Below are 19268 nucleotides of genomic sequence, written 5' to 3' on the forward strand. Positions count from 1 at the left end.
GAATGTGAGTAAGTTGCTCAAACCTGACCTTCTTTTAGTGAACCCAAGCTGTTCTTTGCAAAGTAAAGATTCTTTGTCAAATGATTTCTGAATGCAAGCCTTAACCAACTTTTCCAAAGTCTTGACCACCACTCCAAAGATACTGATAGGTTGATAGTTGTATACATCAATTTTTGCACCACCCTTGTGCAATGGGATTACCATACATTCTTTCCACTTCTGTGGAATCTTCCCTGTTGTGAGACTCAAATTATATAGCTGGTTAAAGGAATAGCCACTTTTGCTGAACACTTTTAGGATCCATACTGATATCCTATTAGTCCCTATTGGGGAAAATTCTTATACAGTTTGTGCAAAAGCTCCAGTACCTTCAGCTCATACACGAGTTTCTTCATCCATTGAAGAGGTAACAGTGAGTACCATGTTGCATATACCAGCTTGATAGCTTTTAGCAAAGTGGGCACTCAGTTGAACAATCTCTTCTGCCTTTGTCATTCTCACATTATCTGCATTCAGTACAGTCTTTCTTTCATATTCATTCTTTGTTTTACTCGTAGCATAACGATAGAATTCTTTTGGATTATCTTCAGATTACATAACTAGTTTATTTTCATACTTAGACCTAGTTATCTGTATGATATTTGTAACTCATCTGGCCTGCTCCGTATAATTGTCATCACTGACATCATCTTTGTCCACAGAGCATTCCTTTTGAGGGACTCCACTTTTGTGCACAAAAGTGGAATCCCTCTACGCCCTGTAGTGGACGAAAGAAATTCTCCAACCTACCTATTGTCTAAACACCTTGCTCGTCTCCTGAAGGATCATATTCGAAACTCTTAATACTTACATAAAGAATTCAAAGCACATCATTGTTAAATTGAAAAACATCTCTATTTTTGAAACAGATATTCTTGCCAGCCTAGACGTGGTATCTTTATTCACCAACATCCCGGTAGAAGAAGTTACCAACATTTTACACAATCTGTATCCTCAAGATACTGCTAACCTCTTCAGTCATTGCCTCAAATCTAACTTCTTTAAATAGAACGGCACTATATGAACAATTAATTGGCTTGGCTATGGGCAGTCCCCTATCTGTTAACTAATAAATATTTATTAAACCTACTAGTTTCACCAAACTTTAGCTGTTGGCATCTTCAGGGTACAAGCACTTAGGTTAAAAAACATTACGCAAATATGAATAACTGTAAAATTCTAACGATTATAGTTAGAAACTAAAATAGCATTGAATGTGAGTGATATACGTATCGCGTGTACATGATTAACTAGTTGTTGCTAAGGAACGTTCTGTAGTTTGCATTGAAGTTCATTTCTTGTGTGTTAAGAGATCTGATTAGGGTTTTCCATATCTCTGGGAGTATTAAACCCTGGTTCCTGTTAAGGTTATCAACAGAGCGTGCGACTCTAGCTGCTTCTTTAAACATTCGGAAGTGGTAGTCTTCTTCTATGAGATGACAGGCCTGATATGTCTCGTCTGCTGTTTTTGACGTAACCAATGTGCTCCTTCTGTCTAATTTCGAGGCTTCTTGATGTCTGCCCGATGTAACTTGAACCACATGAGCATGGAATATTGTAAACTCCAGCATATTTATAGAAAGGATGGTTATCTTTTGAAGATCTTAGTAGTTTAGGAATTGTTTCTATAGGTTTGAATGTCACTCTTATTTTGTGTGGTTTGGGAGACTAGCAAGCTTGTTGGAGATGCCACTCACATACGGAATTGCGATAGTTTTGATATATTGAGTATCTTCTCGCTCTCTTTGTGGTGGTTCAGAGAAAAGGATTTTGTTGATGAGTCTTCATGGGTAGCTGTTCATGTAAAGATTATTAGATATCAATGTTAACTCGTCTTGAAGATCCTTGTTATCTGTTGTGATACGGACAGCTTTTTTCTTTAACATGTGTACTACGCTGAGTTTGTGAGAAATATGGTGAGAGGAGCTGAAATGTAGACAGCGACCTGTATTCGTAGGTTTCCTGTAAACTGATAGGTTTATATGGCCATTAATTTGCTTCTTAATTAAGATGTATTAAGATGCTTCTTAATTAAGATTAATAGAATGATGATAGGAGTTGATCTTATTGAGGAAGTCAAATAGGTCATCCTTGTTGTGGTTGCATACAATGAAGATGTCATCACATATCTCCACCAAATAGTTGGTTTAGGAGTTATTTGAGATAGGATTTTATTTTCGAGGTCTTCCATAAATAGGTCAGCATAAGAAAGTGAAAGTGGACTGCCCATTGCCAAGCCAGTTAATTGTTGGTAAATCATATTCTTCCAAGAAAAATAGTTTGAATTTAGGCAATGATCGTACAGTGAGGTTATATCTTGTGGGAAACAAGGTACCTAGGATGCTGATGACCTCCATCACGGGACCTTTTGTAAAAAGAGAGGAGACATCTAGGCTAGCTAGAAGATCATTTTCTGATATGGTAATGTTTTTTAATTTTTTCACAAAATGTTGTGAGTTTCTGATGTAACTCTCTGAGTTACGGATATGTTGTTGTAAGTTTGGAGAGATGTTTAGACAATAAGTAGGTAGGCGAGTTGATTCCATCCGCAATAGGGCATAAAGGAATACCATCTTTGTGCACTTTTGGAACACCATAGAGTCTTGGAGTTAAAGGGTGCATGGTTTTAGTTTTTTAATCAGATCTGTTGGCCAGTTGAACACCAAGGACTACGAGGATAAAGTAAACAATCTACTATCGGACTTGTCTGTTTACCGTATTTTAACGAAAGATCCTACATTAAAAAACCACTGTGATACAAACGAATTACTATGCAATATGTCCAACTGGACAACAGATCTGATTAAAAAACTAAAATCCATACTTGACTTCCTCAATAAGATCAACTCCTTTCATCATTTTATTAAATTTACTCTGGAACTTGAAAGAGACAAACAATTACCGTTCTTAGACATCTTAAGTAAGAAGCAAATTAATGGCTATATAAACCTATCAGTTTACAGGAAAATTAGAAATACAGGTCACTATCTACATTTCAGCTCCTCTCACCATATTTCTCACAAACTCAGTGTAGTACACATGTTAAAAAAAAAAGAGCTGTCCGCATCATAACAGACAACAAGGATCTTCAAGATGAGTTAACACTGATATCCAATAATCTGTACTTGAATGGCTATCCACGAAGACTTGTCAACAAAATCATTTTCTCTGAACCACCACTAAGAGAGCGAGTGGATACTCAATATATCAATACTATCGCAATTCTGTATGTGAGTGGCATCTCCAATAAGCTTGCTAGTCTTCCAAACCACACAAAATAAGAGTGACATTCAAACCTATAGAAACAATTCCTAAACTACTAAGATCTCCAGAAGAGAACCATCCTTTCTATAAATATGCTGGAGTTTACAATAATCCATGCTCATGTGGTTCAAGTTACATCGGGCAGACATCAAGAAGCCTAGAAATTGGACAGAAGGAGCACATTGGTTACGTCAAAAACAACAGACGAGACATATCAGGCCTGTCATCTCATTTTTCTATAACTAACCATGTCATTGAGTGGGATAAAAGCTGTTCTCCTTACATAGAAGACGACTACCACTCCCGAATATTTAAAGAAGCAGCTACAGTCGCATGCTCTGTTGATAACCTTAACAGGAACTAGGGTTTAATACTTCCAGAGATATGGAAAACCCTAATCAGATCTCTTAACACAAAGGAAATGAACTTCGATGCAAACTACAGAATGTTCCTTAGCAATAACTAGTTAATCATGTAAACGCAATACGTGTATCACTCATTTTCAATGCTATTTTAGTTTGTAACTATAATCGTTAGAATTTTACAGTTATTCATAGTTGCGTAATGTTTTTTAACCTAAGTGCTTGTACCCTGAAGATGCCAACAGCTAAAGTTTGGTGAAACTAGTAGGTTTAATAAATATCTATTAGTTAACACTTGATCTATTATTCAAATAATTACTCCAACAGAATAGATAGTTCCAGATTAGCCATACACTTCCAAACCATTGCATGGTAAAAAAGTTCCATGCCTTATCTAGAAGAAGATTTCAAAGAAGCCACAGTGGTTCTCCGTTCTGAAAGCAGATTAAACAGAAATCAAGGAATGATCTTGCATGACATATGGAAAACCCTAATAAGATCGCTAAGCTTGCCGGAATTTAATTTCACTGCTAACTACAGAGCGTGCACACACAACAATAACTAATGAAACATACGCTCCATGCGTATGATTTTACGCATCGTTTTAATTTATGTTATATTTTATACACTTGTTCTATGTACTAGCGACTTTGAGTTTCTTTACTATTTGTATGCCTTGAAGAAGCCAAACAGCTCAGTTGATGAAACTTGTTGTCATAATTTATCATTAAATTCATCGGTCCATAAAAAACCCAGTGTAATCTTATTCTAAAATTAAGTTAGTGGCCAAAATAATATGCTAACAATGCAACACTATTAATGAATATTGTAGAGACAGTCAAAACATGCAGCACTCAACCAAAATAGTGAACAAAAACCAAAATAATTCTGAATTGAAAACAGAAACCAATCCACTGTAAACCCATTACCCTTATCCAGTTCAGCCGCCACTGTGTTATAAAACTTGCGCAAGTTACTGAGGCATGATCTACCCTTCACAAAGCCATGCTGTCCCCCCCCCCGTACAGTATCTCATTTTCATCAATCCATTCCTGTATTTTTCCCATGACTACTTTCTCCAAGACCATGACGACTCCTGATATGCTGATCGGTCGGTAATTTGCAACAGTAGTCTTGGATCCTCCTTTATGCAGTGGAACTATTTTCCCCTCTTTCCACACCTTTGGGACTAAACCAGATACGAAACTCAGACTAAACAACATGGTCAAGGGCACTGATAATTCTTTAGCCGCTTCACGTAAGACCCATGCCGGCGTACCATCCAATCCCACAGATGTATTCATATTAAGGTTCTGTAACAGACTATTCACCTCGACTTCATTCATCACAATTCCTATAAACTAATGGTTCCTTCATTTTTCAATGTCACTACTTGGATGATATACTCTTGCAAAGTGCTCGCTTGGTAATTCCACTATATCGACTGATTCAGTAACCTCCTAACCATAGCCATTCCTTAAAATCATTTTGCCGTAAACAGTTTTTTTTTTTTTTTTTTTGCTTGCAGCATATTGAAAGAACTGTTTGGGATTCTCTTTAGCTTGCATAGCTAGTTTCCATTCATAATCCACTTTTGCTTTTTTACCACACTCATTACCCTTCTGGCCTGCACTTTATACCGTTCGTGTGCCTGCAGGTCACCTCTTTCTTTAAATTCCCTCCACAGTTGTTTCTTTTTTTGCAGCTCAAGCTTAATGGTGTTATTCATCCATTTAACCCCTACTTGTTCTACTATTCGGACCATAGGTATACAATCAGCCATAACCTCCTGTAAATGCTCCTTGACCACTTCCCATGCTCTATTGACATCCAGCCCTTGCAGTTGTACATGCCATGGCACTGAACCAAGCAATCTCCTAAGCTTGTCATACTTGCCACTACAGTAATTCCACATATACCCTGTCTTAATCGAAAATTCCACACCTTTAGCCACCTCCCAGGTGAAGACCCTATGATCACTCTCATGAATAGGTGGCAACATGGTCATATTCATTACAGTCAAATTCTCAGATGTTATTACCAGGTCAAGCACTCTCACACCCCTAGTATTTTCAATTACATGCTATCTCAGATAGTTTTCCCTTAATAATTGAATAAAATCCATTTCCTTCCTCACATGTGTCCTCTCCTACTTCCAATCAATGTTACAATTGTTGAAATTCCCCATAATAATTACCCTCCTTCCACTCATTTCATCAATTTGTAACACCCAACTGCTGTATATTTCGTTCTGCCAGTCTCAATCTCACTCCAAATAGCCTCAAATGAGCTCTTTTCACTACCCTGCAATACAACTTCAACTCTCCTTGGCTGCAGTTCATCAGCTATCATCAATAACCCCCCCCCCCATATTATTCTCTCTGTCCCTCCTAAACACACTATAATCTACACATTCTATCCCACTAACTATACCATCTTCTGTCAGCCATGTTTCAAAAATGCTAATAACCTATGGCTAGAAAGAGCCAATCAAGGCCAAAAATTCTTCCTTCTTGTTCCTAATACTCCTAGCATTATTATACATGAAATGCAGAGGTCCCTTTGTCCCACCCTATCTTGATGCATTATTCTAACTATCCCATTCCGATTTCTTGTCCTTAGTACTGGCTCGGGTACATTATATACATTCTAAAACTTAACTGTCTCACTGATGTCTGCATATCCACTTCCTCCCCTCCTTGGTAGTTCTAGTTTCCCTGGTTCTGCACATCCATTTTCACTTCATTCAGCAACACTTTTTCCAGTATCCACACACCAAATCCATTAAAATGCAGGCCATCCATCTTGTATAAATCCTTTCGCTCATCAAACTCATTCCACACGTCCACGGATTCCACACCACACTGTCTGCATAACCTGCACATAAAGTCATTTGCAATTATGGCCCTCCTTCTAAACTGCTCTCTATCATACCGCAGCAACAGACTCACCATCCTAACTCTGTCACTCTTTTCTTTCGCTACCATTAACAATACTTTCAAGTCCTCTCTCATAAAAAATTTATCTCCTTTCAATTCATTCGTACCCGCCACAACTATCAATTCTTTCACCCTCTGTTTTTGCGCTCTAATACTCTCACTTACATCCTTAAACTTCGCACCCGGTAAGTATGATTTAGTTAAACTCCCATGTATCACTCCTCTTAATAACAAGTCACCATACAACACTCTTTCCTTTATTTCAGAAACTCTCCCACTCTTACGCTTATTTTCCCTATCAAACACTTGTTTATTTCCGTTAGCTGAGGCACTCTGAAAAGAGTTTTGCAGGTACTCTAATTGCCGCTGTGCATTTTGTATCATTGCACGCAACCTAACGATCTCACTCCCTACAAATAATTCCTCATTTTTTTCATTATTTAAACCATTTTCTCTCTCTCTGTATAGTTGCTTTCACTCTCTCTTTGATCACCGCTCTCATTGCCATCTTGTACAACATCGTAATTCCCTATCAAGCCATTCTTCAACCATAACTATCTCACGACACCTGACACATACTTCAATTCCTCCCTTTGCTTACACATTCTACACATTCTCCCACCACTATCACTTTCCATCCAAACTCCAGCCTCATTCGGGAATGCATACATCCCACACACATCACATTGGACAAACTCCCTCACATTATAGTTTTTGAACAAAAGCTTCATATTTTTGGACACCATTATCTTACGTCGCATTGGCACCGTGTGCTATTCTATGAAACGTATCTTTAAAATACTAAATTAAATAAAACGGGATTCATACCAAAATCACACAGACACAACAAGCTACCAAAATTAGACAATATTACGCTATGATTTAAACCAATATTCCAATTTTGACTCAAAATTATACTTAGCTTTTGGGAGCTCTCTGAAAACACCAAAGTTTAGAGGATATACTGCAAGTGTTGCAAAGACTGCACATCGCAGTGCTGCTATGACATATAGAGATAAGGAGGTAGTTGTGCCAGAATATAAAGCATTGGTGAGACCACATTGACAATTGTGCTCAGATTTGGTCACCTAGATTTCACTGTGATGTGGAAACATTGGAGAGGGTCCAGAGATAAGTGACTAAGACAATATCATAACTCTGGAATGCTGGCTATTGATAGAGGTTGAAGGAATGTGGATTGCAAAGTTTTGTGGACAGGAGAAAAAGAGATGATATGATAGAGACATGTTAGTGAGGGAACTTTATCGGATTAATACTGAGGGATTATACAAAGAGTAGAAGGTGAGAGGGTAGGAACCAGGGGCCATCCATGGAAGTTATATAAAAGTATGATGAAGAACGATGTGAGGAGTACATTCTTTAAAAATGGAGAATTGTGAGTGAATGGAACACATTACTGGAATATGTAATGGGGGGGGGGGGGGAGTGTTAGGTATTTTACGATTCAGTACAATAATTTGCTCCATAATTTGCCATAATGAATGGAAAATAAAATTTAACTATTTTGGATTAGCAAATTTGAAATACTGATTGATTACAGGGGGGCCAAATTACAAATAGATTACCAAAGCTCAGTGGATTTTGGAGCAAAATGTTCAATAATCTCCAATATTAACCTTCCCCCAAGCTAACATAATAATTATAATGATTAAAGCATGAATTTTTAACTTTTAACAGTGAGGTTAGAAGAGAGAGTTGAAACAGATATAATCAGAATTTGAGAACAAATAGAATACAGCAGAATTTAATTTCAAATGAGTATACAGCTGAAAAACAAATATAAAAATAAGATTATACCTTGGCATCTTATTATTGAAGTATGACACTTTCAAACTTTGGGTATTTTGCTAGATTTTCTGAGAGAAGATAACTTACTGGACCATTAGAATATTGTAAACATGTATTATAAAGTCTGGTATACAAGAGGAAGAGGTTGAAAGTGCTGTTAAAAACCTAGAACAAAAATAAAGCAACTTATATAACTAAAAAAAAAACACACTAATAGCAGAGTTATGAAGGAACTTATGTTCTTATATCATCATATTTTCTTTTTTGTGATTATATCAGTTGCTTTAATATCATTTTTGTTCTAGGTGTTTATCAGAACTTTCCAGATCCCCCTTGTATAACCAATCTCAGAGAATAAGTTTACCAAATATATCAATAGTATTCTCTCCCCCCTCTTCTCCAAGTGGATTTAACAGGCACTTAAGTAGCTATAGCCTTCCAAGTATCCTTGGACTTGCCAACCATAATATGAGGATTAAGGAAGTTACCCCTATGCTTCTAAGTTAGGGTGACCAGATGTCCCCTTTTTAATGACGGGATTGTCCCCTTTTTTAGACTCTGGTCCCATTGTCCCGAAAAAGCCTTAACGGGACGCTAACTGTCCCTTTTTTGAATTCATGGCATGACTTCATTCTTGTATGTTCGAATATGGAAAGGATAATGTCTCTGCTGGTGACGTGTGATAGCTTGAGATCGAAAACCTGCATGCTATGATGATTATCAACCGTTATGAATGCACTCTTTCTGCGATAGGACGAAAATGCAACCAGTGGCAACACTACTGCATCCGGGTGATAATTAAGGAGAAGTCGCTTACGAAAAATACACCTCTCTGACATTTCAGTTCCTTAGTACTGAACAAGAGTTTCTGCTTACTTAAGGTTGCTGCCTGGTCTCTGAGGAGAACCAACAGTTCGAAACAGCTGTCAGGCCAGTGAAACTTTATCAAAATGGACTAATAGAAAACAAATCATACATATGCAATTAAAGACTTTTTTCACTAGAGGTCAAGCCAGTAAAATAACAGTTGATCAAATCATTGTCATTTTAGCATACTCTTTGAAATGTAATACAGCTTCTCTTTCTCTCTCTCTCTCTCTGTGTGTGTTTGTGTGTGTGCGCTCTCTCTCTCTCCAGATGATGACCTTATATGAAGGCTGAAACATCAGGAAATTAAAGTGATTATTCCTAATACAGTTGTAGCCTGCATAGTTTACAAAAATGAGTCCTCTCATCGTTATTTTCATGAGGCAAAATAACTTCTCTATCCTTACATATAAAGGTTACATCACATTATCTTTGAGTTGTATTTGCAATTTTTGTTATATGACCTCTGAACTTCAACTTCCTATCCACCCTACCTCCAAGATACCTATCCTCATCAGTTTCTCTAAGTATATTCAAACCAATATAATATGCTACTGGAAATCTCATCACACTAAATATGCATTACTTTACACTTACTTAAATTTATATGGCCTTATATTTATATTATCATTTCCCAAAAGGTTCAATATATTCAAGTAATTTTGTAAGTGTGCATTCCTGATTGTCTTGCATATCTTTGCATCATCAGCAAACAGACGAACATCTTCTGTTAGGTCCTTCCCAATATCATTTATGTATAGACATCACTACAGCAGAAATAAAACCTTTTTTGTCTCTGAAAAAAGAATAACAAATAACATCAAAATATCCAATTTGCTCTGACTCCTCCATTTACTCTTCCTTGGATTGTGATCCTTTTGGGCCACCTATGAAAAAAATCAAATCAAATGGCTACATATTTACTATGAAAACTTAAATCACTACATTCTATTTAGCCAAGACTATATGGCTCTCCAAAAATCCACAAACCCGGCATTCCTTAGAGGATGATTGTTGATGACATCAACTATCCAAGTTATTCTTTGTTCAGAAATCATACCAGTCTTTCCAGAAATCACACCAGATCCTCTGACTCTTATGTCAAGAAGTCAGCTCACTTCATCCAGAAATTGTGTAATGTTGGCATTGCTCTTTAAGAGATGCTTGCACCATGAGGTTTCTTCAATTCACATGAAAACACAAGGAAATAAGTAGATATTATTATTATTATTATTCAGGCCTCCATGGAGTCAAAAGACTCAGCGTGGGAGGTCCTTCCTAAGAAACACAAAGTCTATCATGCCACTCCTTAAACTCATTGCCCGTTCTCGCTCTCACCACTCCATCAGGCAATGCATTCCACGGTTCAACCACCCTCCATGCAAAGAAACCACTCTTCACCCTCTTGCTCACAGTTTCCTTTTGTAACTTCCAGGGAAGGCCTCTTGTCATCACTCCTTCCCGCTGTTCAACCAAGCGAAAGAACTCCCCAGTGTCAACCCTGTAACCACCTCTCAACAGTTTAAAAGTCTCAATCATATCACCTCTCCTTCTTCTATCCGCTAAACTCTGCAGTCCACATTCCCTCAGCTGATCCTCGTAACTATCCTTGCACAGCCCTGAAACCATCTTTGTCATCCGTCTTTGTATCCTTTCCACAGTTAATTTATCCCGTTCAAATCCTGGAGACCAAATCCGAGAACAATAGTCCAAGTGTGGTCTGATCAGAGACTTATACAACGGAATGATAACCCTCTTATCTCTGCAGGTCAGTGTCCTTCTCATAATTGAAGCAATCCTCTGTGTTACCTTCACCACCTTTGCAATTTGGCCCTTAAATTTCAGGTTTCTAACAATCATCAATCCCAGATCTCTTGTCTCCCCTACTTCCTCCAGTATAACTCCTCCCATAGAGTATGCAGTGTCCCATTGATGTTTCCCAAACCTCAAGACCTTACATTTTGCTGCATTAAACCAACCCCCATTCATTTGCCCATCTATCTAGCTTATTCAAATCCTCTTGCAGGGCTGCTGCATCTGCACTATTACTAATAATCCTTCCCAGCTTTGCATCATCTGCAAACAACTGAACATCCCTCTGCAATCCACTGACAATGTCATTGATATAAAGGTTAAACAATATAGGTCCCAGCACTGAGCCCTGTGGGACCCCACTAGATAATATTTATTTAAAACTATGTATTTCAGCCTGAATATCACATGCCATTAAATCAATCCATTGTTTGTAATCTACCATGTAATTAACTAACATTGCACTGATGATGGCCTATAATATTCAGGCTGAATTATATGGCTTTAAATTATTTACTTTTTTTTTTCATTGTGTTTTCGTATAAATTGAAGAAGCGTTGGCATATCATCTTCTGACATACTCACAAGTCTTGTTATAGTATTTCTCTTTAACAATGTTTCTATTGATAATGTTTTACATCTTATTAGAGATCTCTTTTTTTCACCAGATATTACAAAACTATTTGAACACTGCTTCTCATCCAATTTCTTTCAGTGGAATAATGCTCATTCTCAGTACAAAAATTCTCACATTTGTTGTAGCATTGGTAACAGAAGAGGTAAAATTGTTTCACTTCACAAAGCTTGTGATAGGGCTAAGGCTACAAATTATAGGCAGATCTGTATATCTGGAATTGTACACTAGTGTCTAAAACCTAAGGATGAACAATATTTCTGAAGACTACAACTGCAAATTCAGATGAATCAGCTTGTGGCAATTTGAACTGACGATTTCGACTAGAAAGAGGCTATGCATTCAAATGTTCAAATTGCGCATGTGGTAGCATTCAACAGGATAAAAGGCAAAAGGCTGCACTAAGCGAAATGCGTTTAAAGGAATAAATTTGCAAACCTGGATGTCTTGTACTGTCTCGAAGACATCAGCTAGATGACTTAACACAGGAAGAATTATTGGAAAGCTTGAAAAAGCCGCAGAATTACCGATATTGCCAGAGAGTTTGGAATTCACATAGCATTGTATCCAGGCTCTGGCTGCATTTCAAGCCAATGGAATGTGTTCCAGACGTTTCTTAAAAGGTTGCCCTAGAACTACCACAGAGCAAAAAGGCAGATTTTTGGTTATAACAGCAAAACAAAATCGATTTACCACAGCAGGCCAACTTGCAAGATGGCTCCCTTCAAGCTCAGGTACGCAGATATCTTGACAAACTTCCTACAACAAATAGGCCTGCATACTAATGCCAAAAGGCAGTAGTATGCACCCCTTTATCCACAGCTTATCGTAGGGCACATTTTCAGTGGTGATGTATCCATAAAAAATTGGACAAGACACCGATGGGCTAATGTACTATTTACAGATTTCCCAATTCTAGATGACACTTGATCTGACATGAAAGTGATACTGCTTACTGTCTTGAGAATGTTCTTGAAAGGGATAGATATGGCAGTGTTGGGGTCATGGTCATGGTGTGGGGAGGCATTATGCTTAATGGACATACTGAGCTACAAGTACTGGAAAAAGGGACTTTGACTGGTGAACAATATTTCAATGAAGTTCTTAAACTAAACGTCATGCTCAATTGTTCCATGGTGCTGTAGACGACGAATTCATTTTTATGGATGACAATGCCACACCACATTGTACAGAAGCAGTGAAGATACTTCTGGAGACCGAGGATATTAATCAAATTGAGTGGCCAACATGATCCACAGATCTCAACCCCATAGAATGCATTTGGAACACAATAGGGAGATGCACTGCTGCTCAAAATTCTGCTCCAGAAAACAAACAAGGCCTTATTTGTTTTTTCCTACTCTGTAGAAGTAGACGAGTTTGCTTGAAGAACTCCTGAATTACTTGATGCTAAGCAAAGTATGACATTGTAAGAGTGTTTATCACAGTTTTGGGATGGACATATTCATAACGAAATGTCTCTCCACATGGTTTTCTGTAAGGAATGTACATTAACTCCTTAACTACATCCTTAAGAAATTTGTAAAAACGTATTGCAATTTAATTTGTATGAAATTTATAACCCACTTTTTGTGTAATATAATTTATTAGCTGGAAATTTATTCATTAGCTTAATTTATATGCTGGAAATAAATATATGTCCACATTTGGCTGTAGTCATGAAAATTTTTTCATGTACATATAAAAATGTAGTTTGTCCTTAGCTTTTGGACTCCAGTGTAGTTAAGGTATTGGTGAGGTTGATGAGATCTGGGATACAAAAGTGGGTTGATAACAGTGGTATCCTTTGTTCTTGTCAGCATGGGTTTGTTAAATCGAGGTCATGTTTTAGCAACTTGCATATTTACTACTATATCAAGGTGATGAATGTATTGAACAAGGGAGATGCATACAGTAGTGTATACTGTAAATTTATTTTGTAAATGTATATTTTGCAAAGGCTTTTGATAGATTGCCACAACACAAGTTGGTAATTAAACTGGAGCAGATGGAATTAGATGATAAATTAGTGAGTTGGATAGGCAACTGACTCTCAGATAGGTATCAGAAAGTTGTATATGGGGGTGCAGTATACTAGAAAGTCACTAGAGGAAAATAATATCCATTTTTCGATTATATTAGATGGCATAAAGGACAGCTGTGGCATTACCCTCATTCGCTGTGCCGATCACGATACTTTACTTTTCTTTTTGTAAACAGAAATTTATGGAAAGAAAAAAGTATCATCTTACCCAAAGCAGATAAATTTATTTTGTAAATGTATATTTTGCAAAGGCTTTTGATAGATTGCCACAACACAAGTTGGTAATTAAACTGGAGCAGATGGAATTAGATGATAAATTAGTGAGTTGGATAGGCAACTGACTCTCAGATAGGTATCAGAAAGTTGTATATGGGGGTGCAGTATACTAGAAAGTCACTAGAGGAAAATAATATCTATTTTTCGATTATATTAGATGGCATAAAGGACAGCTGTGGCATTACCCTCATTCGCTGTGCCGATCACGATACTTTACTTTTCTTTTTGTAAACAGAAATTTATGGAAAGAAAAAAGTATCATCTTACCCAAAGCAGATAAGTGTAATGCCATGAATATAATCAAAAAATTGATATTATTCTCTGAGATCACGCTACCTACACCCCCACAAGAGAACGATCCTGATCCCACAAAAACTCAAGTTAAAAATTTAAAAAACTTATTTTAAAAAGTATCCTCCTGGCTGCCAAACATTACCAAAAACTCAAAGCTATCAGTTCTCTTCCCCCCTGATATATGATTTACCTAAAATCCACAAACCTAATTCCCCGTAAGACTTATAGTAGATGCCAATGATGCACCATGCTACAAACTCTCAAAGCAGCTAGCTAACTGTCTTACTCCCTCACTCACTGGACATACCACATCCTATATAAAAAACTCTTCCCATAAAACTGATTGAAAATCTAACTTTAAATAATACATATATATATATTGGTTAGCTTTGACATCACCTCACTGTTTACCAATATTCCCTTAAATGACACCTGGCATTCTTAAAAAAAGTTTTTCCTTCTGATATCTTAGATCTCTTTTCCTTTGTCATCAATTCTGTTATTTTTCTTGGAAGAACAAATTTACAAACAGATACCACTATAGGTGCCTCTCTCTCATCCCTTCTTACCAATTTTTACATGGAAAATTTTGAAAAACAAGCCATAGAATCACCTTAAATGTTCTCTATTTGGCCTCATGGCCCAGACACGTTAGACTTCTTCCTCAGTCACCTCAATAGCCTACAAGAATCTAATTTACAATAGAAAAGGAAAATAACAATAGTTTACCCTTCCTACACACTTTAGTAACACATGTGCCTTCCTGATAGTAACCTTTCCTTCACTGTATCTAGAAAATCCAGATACATTCACCACCATCCCTCTCAACAATATGGCATTATTAAAACTCTAACCAATAGAGCCCGCAATCTTTGTTCCAGTGGAACCTCCCTTTCAACTGAACCCAACCACATACACAACACCTTCCTTTCCAATGGTTACAGCGATTACAGAATTAAAAAAAATAATCAGTTCCTCCCCCATTCCCCAGTCATCTCTTCAGAAGGATTTCAGAAAAGCCATCCCCTAGATCTGGGGTACATCAGAAAAAATAGCCCGATCCTTAAAAAAGTACAACCTCTACACAGCTTTAAAGCCCCACTATAAACTTGCTCCCCTTATCCATTCTACTAAAGAACAGCTCCTTCCTCTCTTCTTCCTCTCCTGCCTGGAGTATATAAAATACCCTGTTCTGCAAGCTGGCTTACTTCGGACAGACAAGTAAATCAGCAACCATCCATTTAGAAAAACACATCATACATCTGCAATCACGACGGTTGTCAATCTGGCCTTGCATACCATGTTTTGGATACAACCCACAGGATCTTCTGCAGAAAAACCATCATACTCCATCATAGTATATTTATAAAAGACTGTTTTCAGAATCTGCGATGGCACTTAGAAATCAACCGAATATAAATAAATATGGTTCCATAAAATTCCCAAAATTTGGGACACATTACTTATCAGAGGTACCACTTTACATCCTAGGTCACCTACAAAAGCCCATAGAGGGCGTACAACCTTGGCAAATACTATGCAATACTAAATGAAACACTGGTGTGTTTCATTTAGTATTATATTGTATTTGAGTGTGTGTTACAAGATTTATTTGTAATCCCTGAAAATGTCTCAGTGACTGAACCAAAATACTGGAAGCATTAAAATTAGTTTTTAATCCTTTCCTAGTGCTGTAAATATTACATGAAACCTCTAACATAATGTCCTTCCAGCACTTATTCAGACCATGTCAAGAGATTGTATGAGTGGGCAACAGTATAGAACTGTCAATTCAATATTGCAAAGTGTACACTTGGCAACACCCGTGAGAATTGAGCAATCTCCTGACTTGATCCTCATTTTGTAAAATGAAGATCAGCTTAAGATGGAACTCCCAACACCTTCTGAGTTGGTTGTTCTTAATGAATATTCAGAAAAAAAAAAAAAGTTAACATTTCATTTTCAAACCAACTCTCTCTCAATAATCAGAACACCCAGTACAGAGAACTGATCTCCATTCCCTACATTGGTAACATATCTATTAAGACTGCTGCTCTCTTTAAGGATCATAACATCAGAGTGACTTTTATGCCATTCAAACTGCTTGCAATCTTCTCAGATCTTCTAAAGACAGTGCCCCCTTTGACAATAGCATCCAAGGGGGGGGGTCTATAGAGTACCATACTAATGTGGCTTGACTTATATAATATTGTTTTGAGGTGAGAAAGAAGGAACACATTAGAGATAATAAGCACAAATTAAAGATATGGTCTGGTCTGCCATACTTCCAGTACTAGCCATACAATGACCGAAATGTTTCCATCTTGCCCTAAATTTGGTATAAAACTTTTCTTATAGATTTCTCAAAGAATCTGTGATAGTTATCTATTCATGCAGGTCTATTAACAGACACCAAGTACTATCTTAAATGACATTTGGAAATCTCACATTAGATATTTTAGTGAGTCAGATTTCAATTTTTCCAACAAATATCTCCAATCTTTACCAATGCAATGATTTTTTTCAGTACTGAACAATTCTGAAGTTATCTATTTTTATGTGCTTTTTATAACCCTGAAGAGGCCATCAGCTGTGTGTGAGCAAAACTAGCTGGCATGTTTCATATATTTAAAATGAGTAATAAAAAGTCCTCATTATTCTCAGTTATTTTGCCATCAAACACTATATAAAATATGTTATGATTACTGTCATCAACTGGTGGCAAAACAGTCACATCATTAACTGAAATCCCTTTTGATGCTAAGATCAAATGAATGCTCTTTGACCACAAGTTCCTTTTTTCATATGCTGCTTGACAAAGTAGACTTACAACAGTTAAATATATTCTCCTTCATTCTTAACAGTTTTATCTGCTATCCAATAAATGTTTGGATAATCTAAGTTATACATAATGATTACTCACAGAGGATTCACCAGATAATTTGACCATGCATTTCATCATTCCAGCAATTAAACTGCCACCTGCAGCAAAACCTAAATATACATTTCTTCTTGTTAGCCTTCATACCAGATAGCCTCAAACTCACTGCTACTTGGAAAATTATTGCTATTATTGATCCCAAGAGCTTCTACCATAACTGGACTCAAATCATTTGATATTGTTCATAGTGCCCCCTTACTCTCTCTCCTATTTCTTCTTGTCCTTTCTAAAAATATTATGCTCTTTACACTCAATTTCAGTTAATACCTCTAAGAGCCACATTTCATTAATGCCAACATTCTTAGGTCAGAAAGTATTCACCAAGTCAATAAGCTCAAACCCTTTGTACTCCTGTTTCAGTTGAGCATCTTTTTCTTCTACCCCTCCCCCTCCACTAGATTCATAACTGTGCTCAGAGACATTCATATCATTATCGCGTTTGCATGCCTTAGCTGAACTTACACATTCTCACCATTCCTCCCATGACAATCTAGTTTTCCTGACTTTACAAATTAGGCTTCACACCAATAAATAACTTCTCGAGGCTTCTGATACCAAACCAATTCACCTGCAGACCATCCCTCTTACATAATTCTTTATTATCATCAAACTCACTCTACACATCCAAACACTCATACCAATTTCTTCTACACAGTCTGCGAATCAAATCAGTTTGTTATCATAACCCTTCTTCCTAAGTCAGTACTATCAAACCACATTTTGATTGTTAATATTTGGTCCTTTTTTATATTAAATATGAGACATTTTCTTTGGATTTTATTGGACCATGATTCTTTATAAATATATGCATAATCGTCTGCCAGTTTCGCCAGCTGGAGTCTGTCTGGCTTCTTCAGGATGAGAGTGGTTGCACTAACATTAAATGCTACAACAGAAGAATGCAGTAAAGACCTTAAAATGAGTTTAAAAAAATTGAAAAGGATGCGTGACATTAAGAGCATAAAGCATGGAGACTTAATCACTGTTAGTAGATCTCGTTTTATAGTTTTTCGCGAAATTCAGTTCTGCTAAACATAGCGAATTTATTAAGCTTTTCCAAATGTCTTTTAATATCATGCCTTGATTTCTATTGAGATTGTCTCCTGTCCGGAGTACCACTGCAGCTTCTTTAAAGTTTCTACATTAGAAATCTTCTTCAATGTATGGCATGGAGCTGTTGTCCCAATCAATGGAATGGTTCGAAATTGAGAAAATGGGCTAATCCTGACGTGTCTGTTCTGTTGTTTTTGACATCTCCGATATGTTATTTTTTTTCAGAATTCTAATAAATTTCAAAGAGTCAGAAAAGTATATTTCTTAAATATACTCTGATAAATTGTTTATCTTAAACAACATTTTTATCCTCTCGTAACCTAGAAATATGCTAAGATAATATACAGGCCTAAAAATGATAACTAATAAATATACTGCTGTAAGAAACTTATACATATGATGTGATGTCACTGATTTCACATGAGTTAACAATTTTCAGCCCTAGTGTGAAGTGAATATCCTCAAAAAATAACCATCTCCATTAACATTTTCAAGCTTTCTAGAGTAAGCATCGGCTGTACAAATGTTCACTATCATTAAAAGGTTTACCATATTTTCCAGTGTATAAGATGCTCCTATGTATAAGACACACCCAAGAAATTTAATACAATTTTCTGAAAAAACCTAACACAAAATATCTCAACATGTCAACTCAATACCGATAAAGATCAGTAACTGATTACTCGGATAAGATATTATGAAACTTGAATAGGGACTCCCCGTTTTTAGCCAATGACGTGCTAGAAGTCACGTGAAGGTCACGCATCAATTTGATTACACCACTAACTGCCTACGAAGATCTTGAAACATAAAAGGGAGTGCATATGACTTTGAAAAGAGAAAACAATCTTTACCATCATTATATAAGATGCACCCAATTTTTAAGATGAATTCTTAAGGTAAAAAAGTGCGTCTTATACACCGGAAAATACGG

The 19268-nt window shown here is 36.7% G+C and overlaps 1 protein-coding gene across 1 annotated transcript in view; it reads right to left on the reverse strand.

Annotated features, from left to right (window-relative positions):
- The window catches only part of LOC150102843 (uncharacterized), an 836492-nt gene that overhangs the window by 283642 nt on the left and 533582 nt on the right, over nucleotides 1-19268 (reverse strand). The gene's annotated exons all lie outside the window — the stretch shown is intronic.

This window comes from Typopeltis vanoorti, chromosome 9, assembly GCF_054136105.1.
Source record: "Typopeltis vanoorti isolate ZY-2024b chromosome 9, IOZ_Tvanoo_1.0, whole genome shotgun sequence".
NCBI lineage: Eukaryota > Metazoa > Arthropoda > Arachnida > Uropygi > Thelyphonidae > Typopeltis > Typopeltis vanoorti.